The 21,162-nt window shown below is 44.7% G+C and overlaps 1 protein-coding gene across 2 annotated transcripts in view; it reads left to right on the forward strand.

The window, feature by feature from the left end:
* kif26ba (kinesin family member 26Ba) overlaps nt 1-21,162 on the forward strand; it is a 297,812-nt gene that overhangs the window by 201,344 nt on the left and 75,306 nt on the right. The gene's annotated exons all lie outside the window — the stretch shown is intronic.

A 21,162-nucleotide genomic window follows, 5' to 3' on the forward strand; every position in this document is an offset into this window, starting at 1 on the left:
CCCAAATTTCCTCACCACCCTCTTCTTGTAACCATGAGAGTGGAGGTAGGCCATTCAGTGCTACTCGGCACCTCTGCCGTTTATTTCTCCACATCTCCATCCTAAAAGTGAAACCCTTCAATCTTAAGCTGTGGCTGCCAGTTTTAATCTCTCCTACAAGGGGAATGCATCCTCTCACACCGTCATCTCCCCTCAGGGCCTTACATCTTTCCTCTAGCAGAGGACATCTATTAATTCTGAAGACACTTAGCCATTATAACTGTCTGCTGTGATTTATTGATAAATATTACATAATTTTTGCAGCAAATTGTAAGAAATTAGCTGTTCTTCTGAAGCTTACTACACTTGTTAAAAATTTAATTACGAGTATTGATGTGCCTGTTAAGCTGTTGTAAGGATTATGTAGTCTGGAGGCATTACCAGAGTGTCGGAGCTTCTGCAAGTCAAGCAGATGCTTGTTTTATAAATAATAGGGGCCCTTTTCTCAGGTCTTCCCTGTCATCGTGGAGGTGCCAACCAGTGCTGGGGTACAATATGGAGTATCTGCTGTTATTCAACTGTTGGTCTAAATATCTGCTGCTGTCCTAAGAGTTGAGCTGAACTAGTTCATACCTTCAGTACATGCTGAGGGAGTTTGTTTCCACTCGTTCAGAGGTGTGTGGATGTCGCTGTGTGGGTCAGCATTTATTACGTGTCCCTAGTTGTCCTCGGGAAGATGGTGTTGAGCTGCCGTCTTGAACTGCTACGGTCCGTATGGTTTGGGTAGATCGTTTATGCCATTAGGGAGGGAATGCTGGGATTTTTGACCCAGCAACACTGAAGGGATGGTATATATGTAAATCCAGGTGGTTAGAGCGTTGGCAATGAGTGTGGATCTGTCAGACATCTGGGTGTGATACTGCACTACCTCTTCAGCTATATGTAAAAGATCCCAGTGTACATCCCAAAGGTGCTATTAGACAAAATGTGACACTATTTTTGAGAAGAACAGGGTGGGGGAAGAGGGTGTGCCCCTCTGATGCTCTAACCAACTTTCACCCCTCAAGCACCTCAGTAAAACTGATAATCTAGCACGGGAGTGTTGCTATGCATCAATTGGCTACCACTTCCTGTGTGCCCTCTATTTCAAACGATGCATCGTTGAGTGAGATGACCTGAGATGGTGGAAGTTATTATATCAATGCAAGTCTTCTTTCCTGTCAGATCAGCAAGGGGGTGCTGACAAATGCTGTGGATTGAGGGGGTGGGGAGTGACTAGGGAAATGGTCGTTTTAGCCTGAAAGAAGCAGGAAGAATATGAAATCAGGTCATTAATCTCCTTGCTAACCCATAGCTTGCAATCTGTGTGCATTTCGCCATGCTCAAATAGCTACTCACAAAGTCACACTCAATTGATGTCTTTTGTAACACACTCCCGGCTAAAATATAATGCTATAATCCATCTCGACCCAGGCTGTTAGACCCTTCACTATATTATTCTTGCTTCTTCTTATTATTTCCAACATTGTTCTTGCAACCAAAGCTGAGTCTCATAATGTTGCTGTAGATACCAACTTAACCCTTCAGTTGCCAAGCTCTTTAAAGCATAGAGATGTACAGCACAGAAACAGACCCTTCGGTCCAGATATCCTAAATTAATCTGGTCACATTTGCCAGCACTTCGTCCATATCCCTCTAAACCTTTCCTACTCATATGCCCATCCAGATGTATTTTAAATGCTGTAATTGTACCAGCCTCCACCACTTTCTCTGGCAGCTCATCCCATACACACAACATCCTCTGCGTGAAAAAGATGCCCCGACGTCCCTTTAAACCTATGCGCTCTAGTTCCGGACTCCCACACCCCAGGGAAAAGACCTTGTCTATTTACCAATCCATGCCTCTCATGATTTTATAAATCTCTATAAGGTCACCCCTCAGCCTCTAACACTCCAGGGAAAACAGCCCCAGCCCATTCAGCCTCCCCCTGTAGCACAAACCCTCCAACCCTGGCAACATCCTTGTAAATCTTTTCTGCACCCTTTCAAGTTTAACAACATGAATGAATGTGCATGTGCGCATCTGTGAATAAATGTGAATGTGTGTGTGTGTACATTTTCCTACATCTCAACATGCACTCAAAGGTTTGAGCCTGAACTTTGCTTTGACAGCAGCAGATTCCTGTTCCGTCATACTGGCTGAGTTATCATCGAATAGCAGGTTGAGCTGTCTCATACTGAGTTTCACCTTACCCTGCGCTGGATAAGAGCTCATCCATGGTACTTTTAATCCCATTGTCATGCAGCCTGCTCCTGCCAGAACTCCGTTAGTTCCATGTCATTCACAGTGTAATGATGGGAATTGTGGCAAATCCTCCAGCATGTTTCTAACGGTACCATAGCGTTCTGAAGGATAATGCAGGATTCACAGGGCAGCATTTAAAGCCCATTTACATAGCATACTGTGCACTGTGCCAATTGACATCAATAATATTCTGCAGATCACCCAAGTACAGCTAATGTGGAACTTCGCTGCATGTGGGCAGAGATGAATTGGTGAAAGATACGACAAGTTCCTTCAGTCATTCTCTGTCTGGGGGATGGTGTTTGACATTCAGTTGTGTTTAGCTGTTAATGAAAGAAAGAACAAGCCTGCGTTGATAAAGCACCTTTAAGAACCAGACTCACCAAGTGACCTTTGATGCTGTGTCAACGCTCTTGCAGTGGAGAAAATGTAGCAATGAGAAAGTGCATAGCAAGTTCCCACAAACTTGGCAGTGCCGCTGACCAGACTGTCTGCTTTTAATGGTATGGGTTTAGGGATTGCTCAGGGCACCAGGGATAGCTCCCTCACTCTCCTTCAAAATAGCACGGGATCCTTGATAGATAATATTGTTCATGGGATGTAGGCATTTTTGGTTAGGCCAGTTGCTGTATTCCTGATTTTTTCGGGCTTTTGCCCGAAACGTCGATTTTCCTGCTCCTTGGATGCTGCCTGAACTGCTGTGCTTTTCCAGCACCACTCTACTCCAGAATCTGGTTTCTAGCATCTGCAGTCATTGTTTTTACGCAGCATTTGTTACCTCTTGAGAAAGCACTGACTTGAATACAACTGACTGGACCATTTCAGAGGGCACTTAGGAGTGAACTGTGTTGCTGTGGGTCGGGTGTCACATGTAGGCCAGACTGGGTAAGGATGGCAGATTTTTTTTCCCTAAAGGGCATTAATGAACCAGGTGTGTGTTTACATTACACTGATGTTCCTGTAGTGACTGTCATAATTTGTTCCAGATCTGTTACAAATAGTGGAATTAAATTCCGTGACAACTACGGCAGGAATTGAGCTCCTGTGCAGTCATCCTCCGGATTATCATTGCTATGCTAGTGTACATTAGTTGACCAACTAACAGGGGAAAGGTGCATTGTGGAGGAGGACTAACAGCATCTGGGCAAGGTACACACACACACACACACACACACACACACACACACACACACACACACACACACACACACACACACACACACACACACACACACACACTGTGGGAGGGGGTGCGAACCAAACTGGGGGAGGGAGATGCACACACTATGAGGACGGGGTGAGAACGAGTGGAAGTAAAGCCTAAAGTGGAGGAGGGGTTGAACTACAGAAACATAAACTGCAGGAGAGCAGGAAACGCCATTGGAAGTGAGGGAAATTCCATTTCAGGTTGAGGTTTGGGCTGTAGTTAATGTCTAGCAGCCTTAGGATTGTTCCCTGTGGTCTGAGCGGGACCTCACTAATGCTGAGCTCCATCCAAGGGCTGAGGGAGTCTGTGGATTGGACAAAATTAGTGACCGAACTGGAATTAGAATTAGGTTTATTGTCACATGTACTCAAGTACAGAAGTACAGGAGTTCAGTGAAAAGTGTACAAAATCACCATTCCAGGTGCTGTATTAGGTTCAAAGGTACCTTGGTGCAAAATCTTAGGTAGAAAATAGGAAAATAAAGAAATAATTAAAAGTTCAACATTGCAGTGCGTCTATAGCTGTGGGCCTGCAGTCAGTCCGTGCTGGACCCACACTGTCCCCTGCACTGGGCCCACTCTCCCCCTGCACTGGGCCCACACTGTCCCCCCCATACTGTCCCCCCTCGCACTGGGCCTGCTCCCCCCCCGCTGGGCCCACACTGTCCCCCGCACTGGGCCCACACTGTCCCCCGCACTGGGTCCACTCCGTCCCCTGAACTGGGCCCACACTGTCCCCTGCACTGGGCCCACACTGTCCCCCGCACTGGACCCACACTGTCCCCCACACTGGGCCCACACTATCCCCCGCACTGGGCCTGCTCTCCCCCACACTGGGCCCCACATTCCACATGAGGGCATACTTTACCTCGCATTGGGCCAAGTCCCTCACCGCCGACCACCATCCGGGTTTAATCTAAGCGATAAGAGGGTCTGTATCTGGATGCAGGGACTCAGCAGTGAAATGAGGCCTTTAGTGGCCATGAATTGTCCACTCACAGGCCTCCATTTGGGCTGAGTTGGAGTTTTCCCACTGAGGACGGTAATGGAGCAGAAATCGGAAGGTGCTAGAGGGAGCCCCCATTCTCCGAACTAAATAAATACCCATTCCACCATCAAAATCCACAGCAAAGGCTTCTGATTTTTTCCTTTGGTTTTGGTTGTAGTATTGCTTTTGTAACTTACTGCACATTGTAAAAGGTTTATAAACTTTAGTTAGAGGTTTCTGGCATCAATGCTCTTGTGGGAAATCAGTGACGCTTTCGTGGTCTTCATTGCAGTTTGTGATGAACGGTTATAGGGAAATACTAGATTAGATTACTTACAGTGTGGAAACAGGCCCTTTGGCCCAACAAGTCCACACCGACCTGCCGAAGCGCAACCCACCCAGACCCATTCCCCTACATTTATCGCTTCGCCTAACACTGTGGGCAATTTCGCATGGCCAATTCACCTAACCTGCACATTTTTGGACTGTGGGAGGAAACCGAAACATCTGGAGGAAACCCAAGCAGACACGAGGAGAATGTGCAAACTCCACACAGTCAGTCGCCTGAGGTGGGAATTGAACCTGGGTCTCTGGCGCTGTGAGGCAGCAGTGCTAACCACTGTGCCACCGAAACATTACAAAAGGAATTGATTTCTGTACAAGCATTAATTATCCTTCAATCTTTCTATTCTGTTTTGGTCTACCTTTGAAATAAAATTATTGTTCATCCTACCTCCAAACAGCTGAATATTTTAGTTAAGATTTTGTTTTATATGGAGAGGTTGACTAGGTTGGGCTTGTACTCACTGGAGTTTAGAAAAATGCGAAGTGACCTTATTGGGATCTTGAGGTGGTAGATGCAGAGAGATTGTTTCCTCTTGTGGGAGAGTCTTGGACTGAGGGCTTAATTTCAGAATAATGGGTCACACATTGAAGACCAAGCTGAGGAGGGATTCCTTCTCTAGAGGGTGCTGAATTTGAGGAATTCTTTACCACAGAGGACATCGGGGCTGTGTCATTAGTATATTCAAGACTGAGATAGATTTTTAATCAAAAAGGCAATCAAAGGTTTTGGAGAAAAGGCAGGAAAGTTGAGTGTTGGAGTTGGAGTTGAGTCCAAAGATATTTAGATTAGGTGGATTGGCCATGCTAAATTGCCTCATAGTGTCCAGGGATGTGCAGGCTAGGTGGGTTGGCCATGGGGAATGCAGGGTTACAGAGATAGGGTCGGAGAGAGGATGGTTCTGGGTGGGATGCTGTTCGGAGGATTGGTATTGACTCAATGGGCCAAATGGCTTGCTTCCACACTTAGGGATTCTGCGATTTTCAATTAGCCATTGAATGGTGGAGCTGATTCAGTGGGCTGAATGGCCTCCTTCTGCTGTGACTTTTGTTTTCTGATTGGTGATGCAGAAACATGCTGAAATGTTTTTAGTTTTTGAGGTTATGTAACTAAATACTACGTGAGCAAAGCTCCAGAAGTCCATCAGAGCAGAATTGGCAACTATATCTCCTACTTCTCATGGTATCCAGAGCTTTCTTTAGGATAGTATCCCAGAAATAAAAGAAATTGACTAAATAAATGGAATGCAACTTTGAAGTGTTTCCATCTGTCATCAGTACACATTAGTCGCACCATTAAAGAGCACAGGATGATAGTGACCCAATACCCAATGAGGTCTGCTGTCTATTTCAGTGGGTAGTGTTGATTGCAGACTGATCCCATTCCTCCGTGTACCCTGAGTGTAGTAGGGCCATCTCATGTAGAAATAAAAGCTGAACATTGTCCTGACATTGTGTGAGCTTGGTACACATAATTGATAAATGTAGGCCTGTGTGTGTACGCATGCATGTGCATGCTTTGGGGAGTGCAGAAATAATAGATAAAACAGCTTTGGAAGGTGGTGGAAGACTGTAAGATGTAGGAGCAGTATTAGGCCATTTGGCCCATCGAGTCTGCTCCACCATTCGATCATGGTTAATATGTTTCTCAACCTCATTTTTATAACCTTTCATCCCCTTCCTAATCAAGAACCTGTCTATCTCTGTCCTACATACACTCAATGATTTGGTCTCCACAGCTTTCAGTGGCAATGAGTTCAACAGATTAACCACCCTCTGGCTGAAGAAATTCCTCCTCATGTCAATTCTAAAGGGTTGTCCCTTCATTCTGAGACTGCGCCCCTTGGGTTCTAGTCTCTCCTCCTAGTGGAAACACCATCCCCACGTCCACTCTATCCAGGCCTCTCAGTATTCTTTAAGTTTGAATCAAAGCCCTCCCCACATCCTTCTGAACTCCATTGAGTACAGACCCAGAGGCTTCAACTGCACCTCATATGACAAGTCTTTCATCCTGAGATATTTTTGTAAACCTCCTCTAGAACCCTTTCAGTGGCAGCACATCCTTTCTTAGATACAGGGCCCAAAACTGCTCACAAAATTCCAAATGCGGTCTGACTAGAACCTTTACACAACCTCAGGAGTATATCCCTTATCTTGTATTCTAGCCCTTTCGAAATGAGTGCAAACATTGCTTTCTTAACTGCCAACTGAACGTGCACGTTAACCTTAAGAGAATCCTGAACTCGGACTCTCAAGTCCCTTTGTGCTTCAGATTTCCAAAGCCTTTCCACCTTTAGAAAATAGTCCATGCCACAAATCTTCTGACCTAAGTGCATAACCTCACACTTTTCCGCATTGTATTCTATTCTTTGCCCACTCTCCTAGACTATCGAAGTTCTTCTGCAACCACATCTTCTCAACACTTTGTGTTCCATCAGCTACACTCCTGTCATCTACACATGTAGCAACAATGTTCTCACTTCCTTCAGCAAGATTATTGATGAAGTAAGTGGATTGTTGTGGTCGAACACTGACCCCTGCACTAGTCACTGGATGCTATCCTGAAAAAGATCCCTTTCTCCCTACTCTGTGCTTTCTGCCAGTCAGCCAATCCTCTCTCGATGCCAGTACCTTGCCCCTCAACACCTTGGGCTTTTATCTTATTCAGCAGCCTCCTGTGAGGCACCTTATCATAGGCCTTCTGGAAATCCAAATAGATCACATTGACTGGCTCTCCCTTGCCTGCAATCTCATCCTAATAATGGGTTTGGAAATCTTAATCACAGACCAGGGTCTGGCTAGAAGGCCTATAGTTTGCTGCCTTTTGCCTTTCTCCTTCATAAACAGCCCTCTGGGACTCTCCCTGGCTCCAGCGATTCCTGAAAAATCACCACCAATGAATCCATCATCTCCTCAGCTATCTCTTTCAGAGCTCTGGGGTGTAGTCCGTTTGGTCCAGGTTACCTTCAGATCGTTCAAATACTCAGCACTTTCCCTTCAATGATGGCCGCTGCACTCACTTCTGCCCCCTGACTCTCTTGAAGTTCTGGTATGCTGCTGGTGTCCTCCACTGTGAAAACTGATGCAATGTACCTTTTCAGTTCCTCTGCCATTTGTTTGCTCTCCTTTAATGCTCCAGCCTCATTTTCCAGCAATCCAATGTCCACTCTTGCCTCTCTCTTCCCTTCTTTTATCTAAAAAAAAGCTCTTGCAAACATCTTTTATATCACGAGCTAGCTCTCCCTTATATTCCGTCTTCTCCTTACTTATTGTTTCCCTAACACTCGTGGTCCTCTGCTAGTTTTTAAAGGCTTCCCAATCCTCTGGCTTCCCACTTACCTTTAGCACATTGTACACTTGCAGAATTTTTGAATTTTTTTAAGGCAGAGGTGGATGGATTGTTGATAAGCAAGGAGGAGAGATGGGAAGTCATCCGGGTTAGGCAGGAATGATCTTATTGATTAGCAGAGCCCTACAGCTGCTGTTCATTTGATGATGCTCACTCTGGTTTAAACTTCCTCCATCTTTGCTGTTGCCTGATGCTGTGATCTCCTCCATCCCTACAACCTCCATGGTGTCTGCACTTCTCTCTCCCTCTGGTCTCTTGTACCTTCACCATTATAACCACTCTTCCATTGCTGTCCATAACTTCAGGAGACCCTCCCTATACCGCTTTCATCCTCCAAGATGCTCCTTATCATCCACCTCTTTGTCCGTGACCTTGGCATCTCCTTATGTGGCTCTGTGTCACACCTTGTTTGATGATGGTCCTATGATGAGCCTTGGAATGTTTCATGGCACTGTATAAATAGAAATTGTTACTGCTGTTGTTTGGATCATGACAGTCTCTCCTGAACCAGCAGAGTCTCCAGTCCCTCCTCTAGATTGGATCTTTCAGCTCGAAGCTGAGAAGAAACTGGAGGTTGGACTTCACTTGCTGCCTTGTGCACTTCACCCAAACCTGCTGCTGCCTCCAGTATTGATCTTCTTGTTGGTGTGGGATCAGGAGGCTGAGTTTGACAATGTGTTCTTGTAAGGCCGGTGCTCCCAGGTCTGATGCTGAAATGCGTGTTGGTGTTTGCTGTAAAGTGACTCGATCTCAACTTGTCCCGCACTCTGTCCTGCGTGTTCAACCAAAGGACAAAAGCACTGGAAATCTGAAATAAAAATGGAAAGTGTTGGAGAAACTCAGCAGGCCTGGCATCATTTGTGGAGAGAGAAACACAGTTAAAGTTAGAGACTAAAAACTCAGCTTTTGATTTGGGTTGAGTTCTGAAGAGGGTCACTGGACTCGAAACATTCACTCTGTCTCTCTTTCCGCAGATGCTGCCAGACCTGCTGAGTTTCTTCACCAGTTTCTGTGTTTAATTTTGGATGACCCATGTGTGATGCAACAGTCAGTGACTTAGTGGGAGTTCCAAACTGTTGCCAAAAGATACAATGAACTTGTAAAAACACAGATGGAGATAGATTTAGTGAGTTGGCAAAAATGTGACAGATGAAGTATAATGTGAGACAAATGTGAAATTTTCCACTTTAGCAGGAAGACTACAAAAGCAGTGTACCATTTAAATAGAACATAGAACATAGAAGAAACCACGCAGTACAGGCCCTTCGGCCCTCGATGTTGCGCCGATCCAAGCCCAACTAACCTACACTAGCCCACTATCCTCCATATGCCTATCCAATGCCCGCTTAAATGCCCATAATGAGGGAGAGTCCACCACTGCTACTGGCAGGGCATTCCATGAACTCACGACTCGCTGAGTAATGAACCTACCCCTAACATCTGTCCTATACCTACCCCCCCTTAATTAGAGATAATTTGCTCAACTTTGAAGTACAGGTCTTTTGAGGTTGATACTGGTTTAGCAATAATGTCACAGTCTAGTCATCTAAGATCAACACAAATGTTCTGGGATATGGGTTCAAATCCCATTGTGGCAGACAATAAAATGCAATAATAATCTGGAATTAGATGCTCATCTGATTTTGTAAAGACTCATCTGTTTCACCAATATCTTTTGGGGAAGAAAATCTACCATCTTCACCCAGTCTGGCCTACATATGTATCCATACCCCATAGCAATGCACTCTGCTCTTAAATGCCTCCCAAAATGGGCTTGCAAAACTGTTCAGTACTGGAGAGTAATTAGGGAAGGCAGGGTCAGAGCTACCCAAAATCCATGAATGAATTACAAACAAAATCTGGGTGCCCTGATACATGAATCACAAAGTTAGGATTTGGAGTTGTCGATGTTGGACTGGAGTGTACAAAGTTAAAAATCACACAACACCAGGTTATAGTCCAACAGGTTTAATTCTGGATTAGAGTGGTGCTGGAAAAGCACAGCAGTTCAGGCAGCATCCGAGGAGCAGTAAAATCGACGTTTCAGACAAAAGCCCTACATCAGGAATACCTGGTGTTCCTGATGAAGGGCTTTTGCCCGAAACGTCGATTTTACTGCTCCTCGGATGCTGCCTGAACTGCTGTGCTTTTCCAGCACCGCTCTAATCCAGAATCTGGTTTCCAGCATCTGCAGTCCTTGTTTTTACCAACAGGTTTAATTGGAAGCACTAGCTTTCAGAGTGCTGCTCCTTCATCAGGTGGTTTTGGAGAGTAAGATTGTAAGACACAGAATTTATAGCAAACGTTTACAGTGTGAGGTAACTGAAATTATATATTTAATAAAGACCTGGATTCTTTGTTAAGTCTTTCATCTGTTAGAATGACCATGTTGGTTTCAGTTCTTTCATATGTAAATCGCAAAACTTTTTTTGTAAACAAAAGCTAGTGCTTCCAAATAAATCTGTTGGACTATAACTTGGTGTTGTGAGATTTTTAACTTTGTATGCAAAGTTAGCATGCAGATGCAGCAAGTGATTTGGAATGCAAGTGCAGCATTGTTGTTCATTGCTAATAGAATGGAATAGAACTGTCAAAGAGTTTTACAGTGCTTGCTCAGAGCATTTATGAGACTACATCTGAAGTACTAAGTACAATTTTGGCCTCCTTATTTGCAAAATGATATATTTGCTTTCGAAACAGTTCAAAGCCGGGTCACTTAACTCATTCTTGTGATGACGAACCTATTTTGTGAAGAAAGGTTGAATAAGTTAGACCTATATCTGTTGGGTTCAGAAGAAAGAAAGGTGATTAGATTGAGACGTAAAAGATCTTCGGGGGGCTGGTTAGGGTGGATATCTGAGGATGTTTCCTCTGGTCAGGGAAATTAAAACCAAGGGGCATAATTCAAGATTGATGGGTTTCACTTTTAAGACAGAAATCTTTTCCCTCATAGGATGTATCTTCCATAGAAGGTAGTGGAGACTGGGTCTTTACATTTAATCCAAGCTGAGTTAAGTAGGTTTTTGTTATGTGACATAGTCAAGGGATGTGTAGGAACAGACTGGCAAGTGAAGCAGAAACCACAGTCAGGACAACCATGACTTTATTTAATCATGAACCAAGCTCGAAGGGCTAAATGCCTACTCCTGCTCTCAAGTGCTAAGTTGCTATTGTCACAGCGCAGAAGGAGGCCAATCAGCTCATTGTGTTGGCACTGGCTCTCCAAATGAGCAGATCATTTTCACTGCCTTTTCTCTGCACCCCTGGGGACACATCCCTTCTTTCTGAATAACTCTCTAATTCCCTTTCCAGTGTTTCAATTGACCCTGCTTTCACTACACTGGCCGGCTGTGTATCCCAGATCCTAACCACACGCTGTGTGAGAAAGGTATTTCTCAGGCTGCCATTGCTTCTTCTATCGACTACTTTAAATCCGTGTTCTCTTATTCTCAATCCTTTCCTGAGTGGCAACAATTTCTCCCCATTTTTCCTGCCTATGCCCCTCCTGATTTTCTATACCTCCGTCAGATCTTCCCTCAAACTTCTCTCCAAGGAAAACAGTCCCACCTTCTCCGATCTATCTTCAGAACTGAAATTCCTCCTCTTGTGATGTACTTTCCTGATATTTAAGTAATAATAACATGCTGAGCATTAACATCCGACTCTTGTCAGTTTATTTATTTATTTTAGACTGTCAGAATCATCTGCTCACAAGCCTCTGTCAGTGCTGACTCTACAGGGTTTGTTTAGATTCTTTTTACATGGCAAGTGAGTATCGTTGGTGAGTTCGGCATTTGTTGCCCATTGCTAATTGCTGTTGAGAGCAGTTAGGGGTCATCCTTACTGCTGCGGGTCTGGAGCCTGACAGAAGCCATTCTAAAGGGCATTAATGAACGAGATAGGTTTTTCATGTTTTCATGTTCACCAAGTGTAGTTGTCACTTCCAGATTTACCAGGTGGGTAAATTGTTGTCCTTAGGACATTAGTCTGTGCTGTAGGGTTGTAATTCCAGTGACATTGCTATTACAGGACTGTCTTGCCCTATTATAACTACCATAGCAACGTGAGATTACTTAGCCACTGATTTATCATCCCTATGAGTCACATGTTGAGACCTTGATGGTGTCTTAGGATGGACTGCTTTATGTGGACATGGGGAGAGTACTGTGTTCAGGCTTTGGACTAAGGGAGAATATTGTAGCTTCTTCAGTGGCATAGAAACATAGAAGACAGGAGCTGTTTGAGCTCTCGCCTGTTCCACCATTCGGTATGATCATGGCTGATCACTGAGGGATTAGGTGTTCATGCTAACCACCGCGATTTCAAATGTGCCAGTTGTAAATGCTCAAGCCTCTAGTCCTCAGGGTCTTTAACAGTCTCTGAATACAGCCTCCATGGCAGTAATGATGAGTAATTACTGGGCCCCGTCTTCATTAACCTTCAATAAGCTTGTTCTCACAGCCAATTAATTGCTAATGGATTGATAGAGTTGTGCGAAGGCTGAGTGGGCAGCTGTGTCACTCCCTTCCGTGTCCTGATGGGAGTGGCCTGGGATTGATCAACAAGCAGAGTAACGCAGGGAGCTGTGGAGACTGCTGGCTATCTGTCTGTAACTGCTGAGATAAGCTGATGTTAGTAATCCTGGAGCAAATCCAACTGAGGACCAAACGAACTGCAACTGTCATCCCAAAGGAGAAACCTACTGAGGAGAAGGGGACAACTGACTGTTGTGTGCATGGCTTTCCCCAGCCGCTGGTGGTCAGATATGAAAGAGGATTGCTGGGCTCTGTACTTACACCGAACATGATGCCGATCAGGAATATCGAGTGCTGTAAAGATATTGTGTTGAAAAGGTGATGAATGATGTATGAAATGTCTGTTTTTCAGTCATCTTCCCTCCACACTAGACATCTGCACGATCATAGAATAAGGGTGACTCAGAAGAGGCCATTCAGCCCACTGAGCTAATTCTGGCTATTTGAAAGAAGCCTGTCCAGTTCATCCCACAATTGGATACTTTCAGCATGGTCCTGCTAATGTTTCCAAGGCTGATTTATGTGCAAACATTGCCGTTGTTTAGCACCTGCATTAAGCTTCCGCTTGGACCTAATTGCTGTCTCAGGCACCTAATACGGGAGCCGTATGTCAGAGCTGATCCAGATAGTGGGTGCCATTCAACATGCGGTTTGACACTGGGGCTTCACTCAGTGGGTCCACCCTTCCTGTCTCACACGTGGAAATCCACACGCCTGGCAGAAACTGTGAAGAGAGGAGGAACAGTGAATGTTTTGAGTCCAATATGTGTCTTCTTCAGAATAATTTCAAACATTCAGCCTTGGGTGAGGTCGGGAATGCACTCATTTGCAATTCAAAGCTCGTCCCATACAGTGATCAAGGAGGAGTTAGTGTTTACACTATAACTTTGGGCCTTGGTATATCATTTACGAGGTGCACATTTAGTTTAGTTGTGAAGGTGACACTGCTGTAGTTTGAATGAACTACATTCCTTCAATTCAGTGGAGGGGATGTCTCAGAATACTTCAACAAAGCAGTTAATAAAGCAATCATTGGAAACATGCCAGCCAGGAAGAAGGAATGCTGCCTGTGTTTGGTCTTTGTTTCTGGTCCATCATTCAGATTAGTCACAAAGAGATGTATGTTTTGAAGAGCTGGCTGTAGTCACTGAGTGTTCACCAGATGGCAGGAAATTCCAGGGTCATTCTCTGCGTCAAGAGTTGTTAACAACTTTTTCACAACATGGGCTCCTACAGACAAGGCCGGGTCCCCCACACACTGTATATCCCAAAACCATGGGTGGTGACCCAGCCCCACAGTGAGGTCACAGGAAGGGGGTTGGAGTCTCCAGCTCCAGTGACAACTGTGGAGTGGATTCTCCGATTTGATCATCTGGGGAATGGTTGCTGGATTGTTTTATTTTTGTCCGTGTGCTAAGTCTAATCCATTGAGCTCCGAGACTCCAAAAGAACCTGAAAAATGGTCAGTGTCTTAGCTGTTCTAAGTACCCATAAACCTACTCTGCACTACCTCCCCTTTCCCCCAGTTTTCACTCTGGGTGATACTAAGTGTGAAGTATTAAAATGGGGTCATGTTTGGGAAGCACTGACTTCTGTTATGTTGCAAGGATAACATGGCTGAGGGAACAATTAAATTATTGCCTTGTTTTGACATGTCCCTGCTTGCTCACTCTTCCATTGGTCCAAGTGTACGACCTATGACCTCTTTCTTTTGGTAAGATAATCGGCTAGTGAGCATTCTTGCTGACATTCCGTAAAATAAACAAACTGCTCGATTCCTTAACTTGTAACCACCAATTAATGGCACGTTCCAGGCCTTTCTGTGGCAGACATTTTGTGATTCTGAAATTGGAGCCAGTTTTGCTGTCAAATAATAACTGGGGGTTTGGAGGTAGAAATTGGGAGCTGCAAGATCAGCATAGGGAGGCCCTAATCAAGTCAAGCTCCTACCTTTCCTACCAAAAGTCCAAGCTGCAGTGGTGCAGAAAGTAGTCCTTAAGTTGCCATAAATTAATCTCACAGACAACAACAGGCTGCTTGAGGGGAGGAACAGGCTACAGGGAGAAAGTGAGGTCTGCAGATGCTAGAGATCAGAGTTGAGAGTGTGTTGCTGGAAAAGCACAGCAGGTCAGGCAGCACCCGAGGAGCAGGAGAATCGACGTTTCAGTTCGGAGCCCTTCAATCCTGATGAAGGGCTCCAGCCCAAAACATCGATTCTCCTGCTCCTCGGATGCTGCCTGACCTGCTGTGCTTTTCCAGCAGCACGCGCTCAACTGCTTGAGTTACAGGTTTATATTTAAACTTGATCCCAGGTCAAGGCTTGGCTTGTTTAGCTCTTAGGTCTGACATCAGTAGCAAAGTAAGAGAAAAACCAGACAAATTGAAGATGAGTCAGGAAGGGCAGAGAGTTTGGTGCTGGATGGAAGATCACTAAGGAAAACTACCATGTTGCTAGCGAGAAGTATATACTTGGAATTGTTTTAAAGAGTCTAGATGCATTCACATATGCAATGAAGATTGAAGTGAGTCTCCAACCTGCCCATCCCTTCCTTGAAAGAAGAAATCTGGCCAACAGAAAGCATGACAAACCATCTCTCGTCCGAGCTCCATTGGCAGTTCAAAGTGAGAGTTGATGAGAAAATGAAAGCCACAAGGAAACTGACAGGTTGCTGGTATCACAGAGTACACCTGGAGATTGAAGCAAGTCAAAGTTTTTGGCTGAAGTAAATCAATGGCACAGTCACAAACCTTATTTGGAGTCGGTAATCACATCCAAGTTCAAGGTTGGCACAGTCATAGATGATGGAAGAGAAGAATCAAGCTCATAGAAATGGAAGGAGGTACCCAGACAGTGAGTAGGAAGCCAGATAAATTACTCAGAGGTATGTAGGAAGGAAGAAGAAAAATGTTCTTCTTTCCATTATTTCTTGTCAAAAAATGGTATTTTTGTTAAACAAATAATGGTGTTAAGGAAAAATACTCTGACAATATCAGCCACATATGGGTTGTTTATCATTACATAAAAACTAGTGTACAACCCAACCTGTTAAATTTTCAGACATTGACAATGTCCACTTTAGATTAGATTACTTACAGTGTGGAAACAGGCCCTTCGGCCCTCTGAAGAGCAACCCACCCAGACCCATTCCCCACTCTTACCCCTTCACCTAACAGTGCGGGCAATTTAGCATGGCCAGTTCACTTAATCTGCACATTTTTGGACTGTGGGAGGAAACCGGAGCACCCGGAGGAAACCCACACAGTCACGGGGAGAATGTGCAAACTCCACACAGACAATTACCTGAGATGGGAATTGACCCCAGGTCTCTGGCGCTGTGAGGCAGCAGTGCCAACCACTGAGTCACCGTGCCACTTTGTCAGCTAATGTTATTCTGGGAACTTATGTACACATACCATTTTACATTTTAATGGATAGTTGCTTTTTTCAGTGGAGAAGGAGTGTAATATATTGAGTATTTTGTTATATAGTTCATTTTGTTGCCCTTTCTGTTGGGGATGGTATGGAGAGCTCACTCAATAATACCTGCCAGTGGTTGAGCATGTAGTAGTCTTGCTGTAGAGATGTTCAGAAATGGAATTCTAGATAGAGATATACTTGATTAGGTTTTGTGAGGAGGTGACTAAGAAGATAGATGAAGGAAAAGCAGTAGGAAAAGCTGCCATATGGACTGTAGCAAGTCCTTTGACAAAGCTTGGTAGACTGGTTAGGAGAAAGTGAGGACTGCAGATGCTGGAGATCAGAATCAAAATGTGTGGCACTAGAAAAGTGCAGCAGGTCAGGTAGCACCCAGGAGCAGGAGAGTCGATGTTTTGGGCATAAGCCCTTCATCAGGAATGTGAGGTGGGGGAGGCAAGGGGGCTGAAAGATAAATAGGAGGGGTTGGGACTGGGGGGAAGGTAGCTGGGAAGGCCATAGGTAGATGAAGGTGGGGGTGAAGATGATAGGTCGGAGGGGAGTGTGGAGCAGATAGGTGGCAAGGATAATGGACAGGTAGATGGTTCAAGAGGGCGGCGCCGAGTTGGGAGGTTGGATCTGGAATAAGGCGGGAGGAGGGGAAATGGGGAAACTGGTGAAATCCAGATTGATCCCATCTGGTTGAAGTATCCCAAGGTGGAAAATGAGGTATTCTTCCTCCAGGCATTGGGTGGTTAGGCTTTGGCGGTGGAGTAGGCCCAGGACCTGCATATGGTTGAAGGAGTGGGAGGGAGAGTTATAGTGTTCAGCCACAGAGCGGTGGGGCTGTTTAGTGTGTGTGTCCCGGAGATGTTCTCTGAAACGTTCCGCAAGTTGGCGCCCTTAGAGTGGGAGGGGAGTTGAACATCTCCGGGACACACACATTAAACAGCCCCACCACCATGTGGCCAACCACTTCAACCCCCTCCCCCCACTCCCTCCCACTCCGCCAAGGACATGCAGGTCCTGGGCCTCCTCCATCGCCAAACCCTAACCACCCGACACCTGGAGGAAGAATGCCTCAACTTCTGCCTTGGGACCCTCCAACCACATGATGCCCGAAATGTCAATTCTCCTGCTGCTCGGATGCTGCCTGACCTGCTGTGCTTTTCCAAGTGCCACACATTTTGATCTTGATAGACTGGTCAGTTAGGTTGGATCCCATGGGATCCAGGGAGAGCTAGACAATTGGATACAAAATTGACTTGACGGTAAGACACAGAGGATGTTGGTAGAGGCTTGTTATTCAGGCTGGAGGCCTCTGACCAACAGTGTGCCGAAAGGAGCAGTGCTGAGTCCACTGTGGTTGCCATTTATATAAAGAATTTGGGTGAGAATATAGGAGGCGTGGGTGGTTAGTAAGTTTGCAGATGACACCAACATTGGTGGTATATTGGACAGTGAAGAAGGTTATCTAAGATTACAATGGGATCTTGATCAGCTGGGCCAGTGGGCCAAGGAACGGCTGATGGAGTTTTGTGGAAGGACAAACCAGGGCAGGACTTACATAGTTAATGGTGGTGCCCTGGGCAGTGTTGTTGAATGGAGACACCTGGGGTGTAGGGACATAGTGTTGCCACACATAGATAGGGTGGTGAAGAAGGTGTTTGGCACACTTGTCTTCATTGGTCAGATTGCTGAGTACAGGAGTTGGCTTATCATATTATGGCCGTACAAAATATTGCTAAAATCACATTTGGAGTACTGCGCGCAATTCAGGTCACCCTACTATAGGAAGGATGTTATTAAATTGGAAAGGTGCAAAGAAGATTTACAAGGATGTTGCTGAGACAGGAGGGTTTGAGTTATAAGGAGAGGCTGATACGTTGGGTATTTTGTTCCCTGGAGTGTAGGAGTCTGAGGAGGGACCTTATAGAGGTTTATAAAATCATGAGGGGCATGGATAAGGTAAATAGGAAGATCGTCTCCCCAGGATAGGGGAGTCCAAACCTTGAGGGCACAGATTAAAGATGAGAAGGGAAAGGTTTAATAGGGACCGAAGGGGTGACTTTTTCACACAGTGGATGGTGTGTATATGGAACAAGCTGCCAGAAGAAGTGGTCGAGACAGATACAATTACAACATTTAAATGGCATTTGGATAGGTACGTAGATAGGAAAGATTTGGAGGGATATGAGCCAAATGCTGGCGAATGGCACCAGTTCAGTTTAGGAAACCTGATCAGTATGGAGAGGGTAGACCAAGGGGTCTGTGTCTGTGCTGTATGACTCCATGATACTATGTTGAACTGCCCATGAAGGGATAAAGTAGGTGAGGGGTGTTCACATTTTAAGAAAACTGTACCAAGGTATATTGCATGGTTATTTTAAGTATATAATATAGATACATTCAGTATATCATGCAGTACACTATGTTAACACAGCCACATTAATTATAAAATACATAGCATACCATACAGATACAACGTGTTAAGTATATCGTATATTATATTCATTATATCAGACAGGTACATTACGATAAAAATAATCATGCAGTTATGTTAGGTGTTCACAAATTAATATTGCAGACAGCGTTTTCAAGGCTGAGGTAGCTATGTAAACTCCTGGCAAATGATTAGTCCTTGTGGAAGTCATGTTATCTGGCTCACTGTACATGGAAGTTATTAAGTGGGTGAGGGAGCTGAGATCTGCAGCAAACCAGTCACCACTTAGAACTTCCAGATAAAAAGTAAATGGAAACTTGGCAGTGGGTGGGAACATGAGGATTTTTAAGAACAGGAAATGGTTGTTAGGCCTCAACAAAGCCTTTCTATTTGTCACAGACCTCTGCTATGCCGAAACACTTTCACACACAACGCTCAAATCTGTCTCTTTCCAAAAACCATGTCTAATTACTGCTCCACCCCATTTATTTTCTTCACTTCAATGGCTTTTTCTGCTACTTTCTTGTCCATTTCTGTGACTCTTTGGCTTGAAATGTGTTTCACTTCTAACTTCCTAAACTTGAAACTCCTAAAATATGGAACTTGGTATCTACCTGGCATTCTGTGGTGAATCATTTGTCTGGATTGACTTTGATCTTGGCAAATTGCCCCAGTTTCAAATAGGACACCTCAAAGTTCCCCACATCTAAGGAAAGCACACAGCAAGTACTTAGGTTTAACATTGTGTAAAAATGTTCCTAATTCGTAGATTTTACAGACACACTAATGATTTATTACTGAAGTGTAAGTGGTCCCAGTCCATGAATAAAAGGACAAGAGTCCTTTTATATTTAATAGGAAGAGATACAATTTGGCACTGTTGAAGAGGGCTACAGGCATGAGCAGCCTTTTTAACTTAAAATGGTTTCTTTTAAAAGCTATTTAATGACAATACATTAATACAGAAATATCTGAAAGAAGGAAATGGGTGGTTCGGATGCCAAGCCCTAAGAGACTTTTTTAACAAATGTATTCTTGGTTCACACTTTCCACTGAGTTGTGACCTGAGAAATATTAAATATCAGACCTTTCAGAGAGCCCCTTGACTGGACGCTGCTTCATTTTATGGTATTTCACTGTGGTCTCTCTCTCTCTCTCTCGGAGCATCATAGCTCTCCTGATTTCCACCTTCTCTGATGTTCTCCATTTGTCCCTCTCTGGATAGCACCAACAAAGCAGGCTTCCAAGAGGACTTGCCGAAGACTTAGAGGCTATTTACAATCCGATGTACTGTAGTGGATGCCTTTTTTTTTTAATTGTTACAACTGGGTTGTGAGGGTTTATTTCCACAGGCTGACTCTCTTTGAACAGAACAGAGTTTGGATTTCAAAAGGGAGGTAATATCTATTGTCCATTGTATAAATATAAGACTGTGTCTAGCTCAGTATCAGAAAATTCAGACAGATTCCTTTATGAACAAATAAAAGAGCAAGTTTATTGCACATAAAAATTTCTCAAGTGAAGTTGCATAGATTTTTAACTAATGGTGCAAACAACTATACAGTTTTTACTTATTCCTTCATGGGATATGAGCTGTGCTGGCTGGCTAGTATTTATTGCCCAGCCCTCGTTGCCCTTAAGAAGGTGGTGGTGAGCTGCCTTCTTGAACTGCTGCAGTCTGTTTGATGTAGATAGCCCCATAAGGCTGTTAGGGAGGGAATTCAGGATCTTGACCAAGCAGCTGAAGGAACAGTGATATATTCATACACGAGAATGATGAGTAGGTTGGAAAGGAATTTGCAGATAGTGGTGTATCCATGAATTTACTGTCTTTGTTCTTCTGGGTGGTAGTGGTCTGGGTTTGGCAGGCACCATCTAAGGCAACTTGCTGGATTTCGGGACAGTGCATCTTGCATATGGTACACACTGCAACCACAACCTCAGTGGTGGAGAGAATAGATGTTTGTGGATGCGGTGCCAATCAAGCGGACTGCTTTGTCCTGGATGGTGTCAAGCTTCTTGAGTGTTCTTGGAGCTGCACTCATCCAGGCAAATGGGGAGTAATGTATTATACTCCTGACTTGTGCCTTATACATGCACAAGAGTCAGACATTGAGTTACTTGCTGTACGATTTCTAGCCTCTGACTTACTGTTATAGCTACGGTATTTATATGATTAGTCCAGTTCAATTTCTGGTCAATGGTAAGCCCCAGGATGCTACTGTCAGGGGATTCACTGTTGGTAGTGCCACTGGATGTGAAGGGGCGATGGTTGGAGTCTCTCTCATTGGGGTGATCATTGCCTGGCATTTTTGTGGTAAGAATGATCAAAGAAAGTGCTGTCGGTACTTTTCTTGATGCCTTTGAGCGGCACGGTGGCACAGTGGTTAGCACTGCTGCCTCACAGCGCCAGAGACCCGGGTTCAATTCCCGCCGTGGAATGTGGAGTTTGCACATTCTCCCCGTGTCTGCGTGGGTTTCCTCCGGGTGCTCCGGTTTCCTCCCACAATCCAAAAATGTGCAGGTTAGGTGAATTGGCCAGGCTAAATTGCCCGTAGTGTTAGGTGAATGGGGTAAATGTAGGGGAATGGGTCTGGGTG

The sequence above is a fragment of the Chiloscyllium plagiosum genome, chromosome 9, assembly GCF_004010195.1.
Source record: "Chiloscyllium plagiosum isolate BGI_BamShark_2017 chromosome 9, ASM401019v2, whole genome shotgun sequence".
NCBI lineage: Eukaryota > Metazoa > Chordata > Chondrichthyes > Orectolobiformes > Hemiscylliidae > Chiloscyllium > Chiloscyllium plagiosum.